The sequence below is a fragment of the Solanum verrucosum genome, unplaced genomic scaffold (genome assembly GCF_900185275.1).
Source record: "Solanum verrucosum unplaced genomic scaffold, falcon-dt-bn FXZP01000011.1, whole genome shotgun sequence".
In the NCBI taxonomy this organism is placed as follows: domain Eukaryota; kingdom Viridiplantae; phylum Streptophyta; class Magnoliopsida; order Solanales; family Solanaceae; genus Solanum; species Solanum verrucosum.
The window spans coordinates 287,500-297,497 of record NW_026020058.1 but is presented as its reverse complement, the minus strand read 5'-3'; the positions used below and the strand labels follow the sequence as shown (position 1 = coordinate 297,497).

General features: G+C 35.5%; 1 pseudogene; it reads right to left on the bottom strand.

Moving 5' to 3' along the window:
• Window positions 1-4,745: 4,745 nt before the first annotated feature.
• On the bottom strand, window positions 4,746-9,354 carry LOC125823222 (uncharacterized; annotated as a pseudogene).
• Window positions 9,355-9,998: the final 644 nt, after the last annotated feature.

Sequence of the window (9,998 nt, the reverse complement as noted above, 5' to 3'; positions counted from 1 at the left end):
TTGCTCCGTCAAATCATTCAGAGATTGGTTCCAATACATGATGCTGAAAAAATCTAAGTGTGGCGTTACGGAGAAGAGTTACGGACCGTAGATAGACTTACGGTCCATACTGTTGAATTGTCGATTGCGATAGAGATTTTGCAGATTTTGAAGAAAGAAAAATTGCCTAAGTCCTGAGCCACAGAAGGGACCTACGGACCGTAGGTCAGTCTCGTAGAATGAAGATGCGTCCTGCAACTTTATTTCCTTATTTCATTTCCTTTTTAATTAGGACTTATTTTTCTATATATAGGGTATGTAAACCTCATTTTTGGAGATTAGATATTATTATTTTTGTTCTAGTTTTTGGCTTGGGAGATTAACCTGCACTTTAGCAATTCTTAATTTCCTAAGCACGTTTTGGTGATTTTTACTTTGAAATTCAAGTTGAAATTCTGGGATTACTCTACTCTACTACGTAAGTTCATGATTTATTCTTCAAACATTATGAATTGTCTTTTTGCTAATATGGGTAACTAAATCCACAACTAAGGTTGTGGGAACCATGAGCGATTAACGAAGTATGAATAGTAACTAAGTAATTCCCGAATAGTGTTTTGCATGCATTGATAATTTATTCGTCTAGAAGTCTTTTTAACGGTGCGCAACGTTAGAACTCGCCTTGTTGCTACTTGTTGGATCAAGGAGGTAGTTAATAAGAAAAGAATTATCAACACATATTTAGTGTGATACTATCTATTAGAATTAATGTCGATTGGTGCGAGGGTGAAAACTAATCCATACATCGATGTGATGTCTAATATGAGGTAATGGTAAGGGTTAGTAAATTATACACACGTAGCCGGACAAAGGTGCGGGGTGAAATTCTCTAGATGCCAGACCAAGGATTTAGAGATACATAACTTATCGCTTTCCATGTAATACACTAGGAAGGGATTGCTATTACTAGGATTACGAATGTTATGAGCTTATGGGGAACACGTACGCCCTAGTTTCCTTCTCAATTTGATAACAACAAAAGTTTGAATCTTGCTTACTAATTACTTTCATAATTTCCAAAATTTGTTACACAAATTCCCCCCCCCCCCCTCTTTTATTTATTTGTCTCAGAAATACATTGGCTAAACGAATATAATCGTTATTGAACTTAAGTCTATACCATATTCCTCGTGGGATCGACCCCAACCTACAAGTTGGGTTCTTTACGTGATAACGATCGCTTATGCTTCTGGAAAGAGGTGTAATTTGAGCATATCAACCATCACCAAATGACACACCACCACCCTGGTGTGCTTCCAAAGAGATGAAGTTTTGAGTGTCTCCAGTCATATAGTTTGAGCATCCACTGTCCATGTACCAGCACTGACTGTTTCCTCTCTTTTCACAAGAACCACTTATTAGACTTAGGAACCCACTTGAGATGGAGTTCCCAAAAACTGTCAAAAGGTTTAACAAAAAACCTTCCTTTCCATGGGGCAAAGTATTCTTGCTAACATGGTAGCTGGGACCAGGTACCATTTTCTTTTCTACATTTATTTTTCTTGACTTGAGGAAGTTCTCATGGCTTTCTTTTACTCTTTTTAGAGACTCACATTTTTTCTTCAGATGACCATTTCTTCCACAATGGGTACACAGAAGATTGTCAGAGACGGAGACATATTTACTGTGAGGATTGTAGGGAGGTTATATCTGTCAACAACCTAAGACCTTTTTGTTGTTGAACTTCTGATTAGATAAGTTTGAAAGGATCTTAGACGAATCAGTCCATTTCAGGGAATGGTTCAATTCTTCTTTGATCTTACTTAGGTCCCTCATTAATTGAGAATTCTTTTAAAGAGAGGTAGCTAAGTTAGACTCAGATGCCTTTAACTTTTCTTCTAATTCGACTTCAAAGCTATTGAGTTTTCATTTCCCACCCTCAGAGGTACTAGGTCCCTCATTGGGATGCAGACTCTCAGTTTCTAGAATACTTATCCTAACACTTATTTCAGACATTTGAGAGTTAAGGGCTGCGTTTTCATCCTCACACAGACTCAGTTTTTCACTTATCAACATATTCTCAGTGATTAATTCATCTACTGAGTCAATTAGTACTGCAACAAGTTTTCTCAATCTTTTAGTGGATAAAGTATCTAGGTCACTTTTGAGATAAAAAAGGGTTACCTCATCATGGTTCTCTTCGTCGTCCGATTTTGCCATCAGTGAGAAAATGGAGTTGAAAACGGTTTCATCATCTTTGACAGCCATCATCGAGACATTTTCATGGTTGTCTTCTTCTTCCTCAGATTCGCTGGAGCCATTTCCCCAGACTGCAAAGGCTTTCTTCACTACTTGATCAGCGTGAGCCTGTCTTTTAGCATAGTCTGGGACCTGGTCTCTTCTACGATGTTTGAAGTCCTGAGTTTCCTGCTTCTGGCTTTGATAGTCCCTCATGAAATGTCCAGGCTTCCCACATTTGTGGCAAAGATCATTTGCATTTGCTACTTTTCTGGTAGACCCTTTCTTCTGGAACACTCCATGCTTCTTGATTATCTTCTGGAACCTTCTAGTAAGGTATGCCATCTCATCCTCCTCTTGTGACCCATCATCCAAAGACATCTTCAAAGCTACTGATTTCTTCTTCTTTCCTTCCTTCATAGTTGACCCCTGTTGCCTGTTCAACTCGTAGGTTTGAAGGTTTCCAATTAAATCATCCATGGTGAGTACCTTCATATCTCTTACTTCAGTGACAACATTCACTTTGCTCTTCCATGACTTGGGAAGTACCCTGAGAATTTTTCGAGCTTGTTTGCTTGGGTGAATAGGCTCACCAAGACATCTTAGTTCGTTGGTAATGGAAGTGAACCTTGTATGCATCTCATGGATGGTTTAACCTTCTTTTATACTGAAATTCTCATATTGAGTCATTAGCATATCTACCTTGGACTCCTTTACTTGGGTCTTTCCTTCATGAGCTGTTTTTAGACAGTCCCATATTTCTTTGGTCGTCTCGCACACAGAGATTCTGTTGTACTCATTTGGACCAGTCCCACATACTAGCAACTTCTTTTCTTTATAGTTTTTTTCTATCTTTTTTCTGTCAGCTTTATTGTATTCCCTTCTGGTTTTGGGAATCACTTTGGTGAGTTCTCCTTCCACTACATCTTTGTTGGGAATGTATGATCCATCAAGAATCACATCCCACAGCTCAGTATCTTCAACATTGATGTAGTCATGCATGCGCGTCTTCCACCATCCATAAAATTGCCCGTTGAATCGAGGTGGTCTAGTGGTGGACTGACCTTCTTCCAAGCTTGGTGGAGCAGCCATTTCTTCAGGATCTTTTCTTTTCTAGGTGTTACCCAAATAGAAAAGTCAAGCTCTCATACCACCTGTTGGAATGTATGCATCCACTAGCTACGATAGGACCAGATCCTTAACACAGTAATGATAGACAAAAGAAGATACGGAAAGAAAAGATAGCACACACAACGTTATGTGGAAACCTCCTTGCTCAAGGGAGTAAAACCACAACCTGTCTCACAGGATTTTCAAACTGTTTTTACTATTCTTCTCAAGCAAAAGTAAAATACAGTTTACAACCACACAAAAGATTAACCTCCTAATCTCTATTCTAAGTATTACAAACTATTACTTAATGAGCCAAAGCAATGTTTGCATTGCCTACTATACTAACCCTCACTGATTAATATAGACTTTTAACGTAAGACACAAAGTTTCCCTCAACGAAGTTCTTACAGTGATTCACACAAGTTTTGAAATGTTTCTAACACAAGTGAAATGAATCCTACAATGTAAGCACAAATACAAGCAATCAAAATAACAGCAGGTTCAAGAAGCAAATCGTCAGTCTATGAGGTCCCTTGTTGTTTTGTTGAAGCTTGAATGTTCTCTCTTTGAATGAATGATCTAATTTGTTGTTTGTGATGTTGAATATATATCAATCAATCATAAAGAAGTAATAACCGTTGGAAAAACAACCTCGTCCATTCTGATGGAGCATTTTCCAACAAAAAAAGTCAATCACTAATATGACATAGGCGCGCATCCACTTTTCAAAAACAATAAAATTACTTATGACTTGGATATTCTTCGTGAAATTTCTGGTTACGCCACTCACGGTGAATATACATACCTTTCAAGTTAGGGCTGTTCAAAATCGAACCGAAACTAATAATTTGAACCGAAAAAAATTTATTGGTTTATCAATAATGGGTTATTGGTTTAGCAGTTTAGATAACGGTTTTGATTTTTTTGGTTATCGGGTTATCGGTTCTTAACGTGTTAACCGATAACCGGATAATAAATTAAATAATTATATTTATACCATTTTGTATTTAAAGTCTTTGACTTAGAGTTTGGTTTCCTACTTTTATTTGTGGTTTTCTCAAACCCTTGGTTATTCTACAATGTAAAAATATTTGCTTTTGAATAAGATGTAACTTGTAAATTCATGTGCACAGTTTTCTTTTGGTTTGTCACCTTGTTTCTAAGTGATTTTCAATGTATTTTTTTGGTGTCAAATCTTAACGGTAAAACCGATAACGATCAATAATCGATAAACCAATAACCGATAAACCAAGATCTTAATGGTTCTATAACAGTTTAGCATCTCTACAATTCGATAATCAATAAGTCAAGCCGATAAACTTCAAAACCCGAACCGACCGATATGCAGCTCTAAGTATATCTCTAGATGAATAAACAATTTAAACTTGAATTCGGGACTAATTGGCCACCATAATTGTTTTCTTAATACTATAATAACGATGACTACTCACAAGTACACCAGTGAAAATATAGCTCAAACTTGAATTCAGCTCTAATTGGCCATACTCTATCCTATGCACCAGTCAATTACCCGCCCCCCCTGAATTTATTACACGTTTACTCCTTGAGAGCTATGCCAAGAAGGGTTCTCTCAGTGTCTTAGGATTGGGTGTGTGGAACCTTATGAAGAATGCGACTACGACTCCAATTAAAGCAGAAATCCCTGGAATGAAACCTAGAGAAAATCGTGTAACGGAGAAACAAGGATATGTTAGATCACAGGGAAGAGGATCTGCACCTGCATTATTCAGAACAAAGCTCAAGTTAATTTATCGTTAACCTGAATCAAACTTGACAGACATTTGAAAAAGACTCATTAAGTTTAACAAAGAAGAACAATGTCTTCCAGAATATGTTATGACAACATTTTTCCTTTGTTGATAGCAAATCATTGAACAAAATTTGGAAAGGGAAATATTTTTACAAGGATTTTGATACGTTATCACTTTCAATGATCAATGAACTTATAATGCTTAAGTTATTAGGTAAGTTTTGCAAATTAGTATAGATTCTCTTCAGCATAATCAAACAAAGAATTCAAGAAATGACATAAGGAAAATGCGTAATACATAAATATATCATTTAACTTGACATCGTTTGCATCTATGCCTTCCAATTTTGGGTGTGCATAAGTAGACACTTAAACTTGTTTAAAGTTGAATAACTAGATGCACGTGCCCTACATGTAGGACGCCACGTAAGATGCAAATTGTCACATTGGACAACAAGTAGGACATATGTATCTACTTGATCAACTCTCTACAAGTTTACATATCTACTTGTACATACCCAAAGTTGGAGTGTATATATAGATGCTAGATGATGCCAATTTAAAGAGACGCTTATATATTATGCCTAAGAAAACTGTTGTTTTTAAGACGTGCATGGACATAGTAGACAGACAGAGGGGAACCAGATTCTTACTCTCATAAGACTCAAGAAAGTACAAAAACACTCCACATAAAACTTTGTCAATAAAGTCCAATGATCCATAAACAAAAGCAGATCCATCAAGATCTTTATCAACTAGCTCGCTTTCCATTCCTATTGCTGTTACCTGTCATCAAAATGAAAACTTCTATCATATAGCAACACACATATATGACATATGAACCGGTTTGCTTATCAACTCATAGTTACTTTGCAGCAACAAGCGATGAACGCACTGATGTCTGATACTCTGCAATTGATTCATGACAAGTTTCATTTTTCTAGGAACTAAAGCATATAAAAGTCTGTTTACTAATACAATTGCTCCTTTATTGTCTATTTTCTAGTTTTCATTAAAAGAAAAAGAGATTCAGAATGATACATCACAATTATGAAATGTCTGATTAATTGCCTAAACCAAGCTGGATAATTGTTGATAGAAATTATACCAACAGGTTTTTGTTTGGAATCTAAGCATGTGATATTTTAACATACAATAAACAGGTAACTATACATACCGACTAATCATTCTAGAATTTTTTTTAAAAAAAACCTCACTTACCATCATCAATGCGTTTGCTATGCCAATAAGTATGGACAAGACATACATAAAAGCATGCATGTTTATTGGGAGGAAAATTACTACAGCTCCACAAAATAGCCAAAGGAGACCCCCAGCGGAAAAGAAGGCCTTCAACCGTTCACCACTCCATTTGAGCTCCTGCAAGCAAATAGCAATCAAAATAGTTTATGCATGAACAGAAAAAGTGAGTCTGGGAAAGAATTAGATATGAACTGAATGGTGAAGAGAACCTGCAGGAGGACAGACGCAACGAAGCTTGATAAGTAGATGATGGCAGGAATCTATTCATATGAATAAGATTGATTAGTTAGAATAAATTGAAATTTTTTCCTCAAAAGAAGAGCACCTTATTTAAATTTGATGGTAAGGCCCATACCAAGGCTTTTGAAGATGGGCTCATCCGTAGATCATTGATAACGTAAACAGCTAAGAAGGTCTGAACCAAAAAAAGAAAAAAAATACACATACTAAAAATTAGGTGACCCGAGCAATGCAATACTGTGTATTTGAGAGTTGAACACTAAAAAAAAAAAACAAAAGATGAGGTTTATACTGACCTGAGAGACATTAGTCACAACTCGAGTTAACACATAGATGCTAAGTACTTGGTAATATAGGACTTTCTTCAACCAGTATTGTCCACGAAGCTGTAGCACTTTTCCCATTAGATTCTTGTTTTAAACTGCACAAAATACTACAACATTAACTGTCTGCTCAAGCAATAACGAGTTAATAGTGAGATAAATTCAACATAAACATATAATACTACCAAATGGGATTGGAAAAATGTAGCAAAATGAAAATCCAATTGTACCAAATGAAAATCGAAATATAAGCCACCAATTGGTACTGCATGTATTATTTCTTTAGTCAAAATTTAATCCAATTGTAAAAACTTGAAAATATAGATGAGCATTTGATTAAAATTAAGTACCTGATTCTTAATGTCAACCTGTGAACTAGAAGTTTCCTTATTGAAGACGAAAAATGGAATCACATATAAGATTAGGCTTGCAATCTTGACCAATATTTTTCAGGGAATTGGTAAAAGAGGGAAAAAGGGATTAGTATACCAAGTATCACATAGAAAATATCGGTATCAGTATATTATACTGATCGTATAGAAAATATCCAACCATTGTAAAAGCATTGCGACAGCTAACACAGGCTACTCTGCTTGTTGGGTTTAGTGTGACTCCATTCACCATTGACCTGCAATAAACATTTAGCCATGAGTCCTTGTCCTGTATTTTTTCGCATAGATAAAAGTGGACATATCAAGTAATAGAGATAAGAGTATGTGCGTCACTGCGTGACAGAATACAAAAGTTTTTGGGAAAATGCATAAGTACCCCCAGCCTATGCCCGAAATCCCAGAGACACACCTAACCTTTACTAAGGTTCTATTACCCCCAAACTTAATTTATCTATAATATTCTACCCTTTTCGGCCTACGTGACACTATCCTTGAAAAAAATGTCAACATGCGCTGGGCCCACCTGATAGTGCCACGTAGGCCAAAAAGGGGTAGAATATTACATATAAAATAAGTTTTGGGGGTAATAGGATCTTAGTAAAGATTAGGTGTATCTCTGGGATTTTGGGTATAGGCTGGGGGTACTTATGCATTTTCCCAAAGTTTTTCTTATTTTCTAGCTCATGATAAAAAAAGAGATGGAAAAAAAAACCCCATAGAAAGCTCTTGAAGATCGAAATGTTAGTTAAAGTTTTTAGTTCTAGTCTTAGAAACATATAGTTAGAAAGAGAGGCAAATGGATGAGAAATCATATAGCATTCCGTACTACGCCAGCCATTTGTACAACAAAGATTGTAACACGTTGAAGTGGATAAGCTGAGGAGATTACATGTGTGATATCTGAGTGCAAGACCATCCACTGCAGATATGCAGTAACCAGCGGTTTGAACGACAGGTGAATCAGATCCAAGAATTTTGCAAGGGAGGCAACCACCGAAGAGTGATGTAAACGATAGAGCAACTAACAGGCATCCCATGCCATGCCATATTTTGAAATGACCAAACCTGTCTATCTGCAGCATAAAAGGAAAGTAAAAAGGCTGCAGGGTTAAATGCTCACTACTAAATAATCACTATTTTCCCACTGAAGTTTTCCATTGAAAAATGATCCGGGGCAATTTCCACAAATATTTTGATTGAATCGGTAAGGAAAGACAAAATGTTAATATTTTCATATGGAAAAATTAGGAAGTTTCCCACTATTTCTGTGAAAATCTATTTTCCACTATGCATTTTAACAATGAGCTGGTTCGGTGAGAAATCAGTCGGAAAATTATGTTCTATAGCACAAATTTCTCACTTATCCCCAACTTATTTTTCTTGATCAGTAAAAGAAAATGAATTAGCTATAGATCAAATGAGAAAAATATGTTCTGTATATTTAATTAAGTACATAAGTGACTTCCAAAATGGTGGGCTATAATACTGTTGAGCAAGTTAGAAACAGATAATGTACTTATGTGCAGTTCTGCACTAACATGAACAAGCTAAGTTTAACTAATTCTAGCACGGGATGTTAAGCTTAACACGATGTTTCCATAAGACATACACATAAAAGGCAGTAGTTATTCTTCATGAATATAGTAGCACATACCGCAAAGATATATAAGAATAATTCCTGTATATATAGGAAACATGGAAAATCAAATGTAATATATATACCAGTTCACAGCTATTATGGTCGTAAATGCATCAGCAAACTGACCAGTAAGTGTGACTGTTGCGGCATTGCTGTGAATTAAAGAGGCTTAATTAACAGATGAATCTCAAAAAATAGGGGAGGAAAGACACATATTGAGTGAGTTAACAAATAAAGTAGGAATCTTGGGGACAATCCAATATCTGTCAAGTAGAGCAAGAGATATGTATACCAACAGGAAGATGTTATATCATTCAGCATGTGTCCCACACCATAAGTAAACACAGAACATCTTCCTAGGGATTTTGGTTCATCATCAACCATTTCATTCACCATCATGTCCTACTTATTTGACGCCTGCATGCACCAAACATTACATGTCACTTCATCATGAATTTTAATTCAACAAGTTTGGTTTACAATATAAACATATATGACTTTTACTTGGCCAAACAATAGATTGTGTTTGCACTAAAGTGTTTATTGAGTAACATGCATAAATTTAATTAAGCTGTGTATTCTTCTAGTAAATTATCGCATTTATTTTGGGGAAAGATTGCACTTGTTCTTTCCCTTTTATGCATTATTATGTTTTCAAGTAAAGAGTGATCATTTATTGCTTCATATAAGCTGCGCTTTTCGAAAGTCAATTTGACTAATTTTCAAAATTAAATTAGATTACATTAATTTGATATTTTAAACAAAAACTTTAGATATTCAAAAACTATACGAAGAGCACTATAAATTGCAATTTTTTGCATATTGAAAAAATACATCATAAAATGTTGGTCAAAGTTTTTATTGTTTGACTTTATAAAAGGAAACTATGACAAATAAAAATAGACGGAGGTAGTATAAAACAAGAAATGATGTATCACCTAATATATCTGATATACTCCATTTGTCCCTAATTACTTGTCCACTTTTTTCTTTATAGGTGTCCCTAATTACTTGTCCATTTTGACAAATTAAGAAATGAC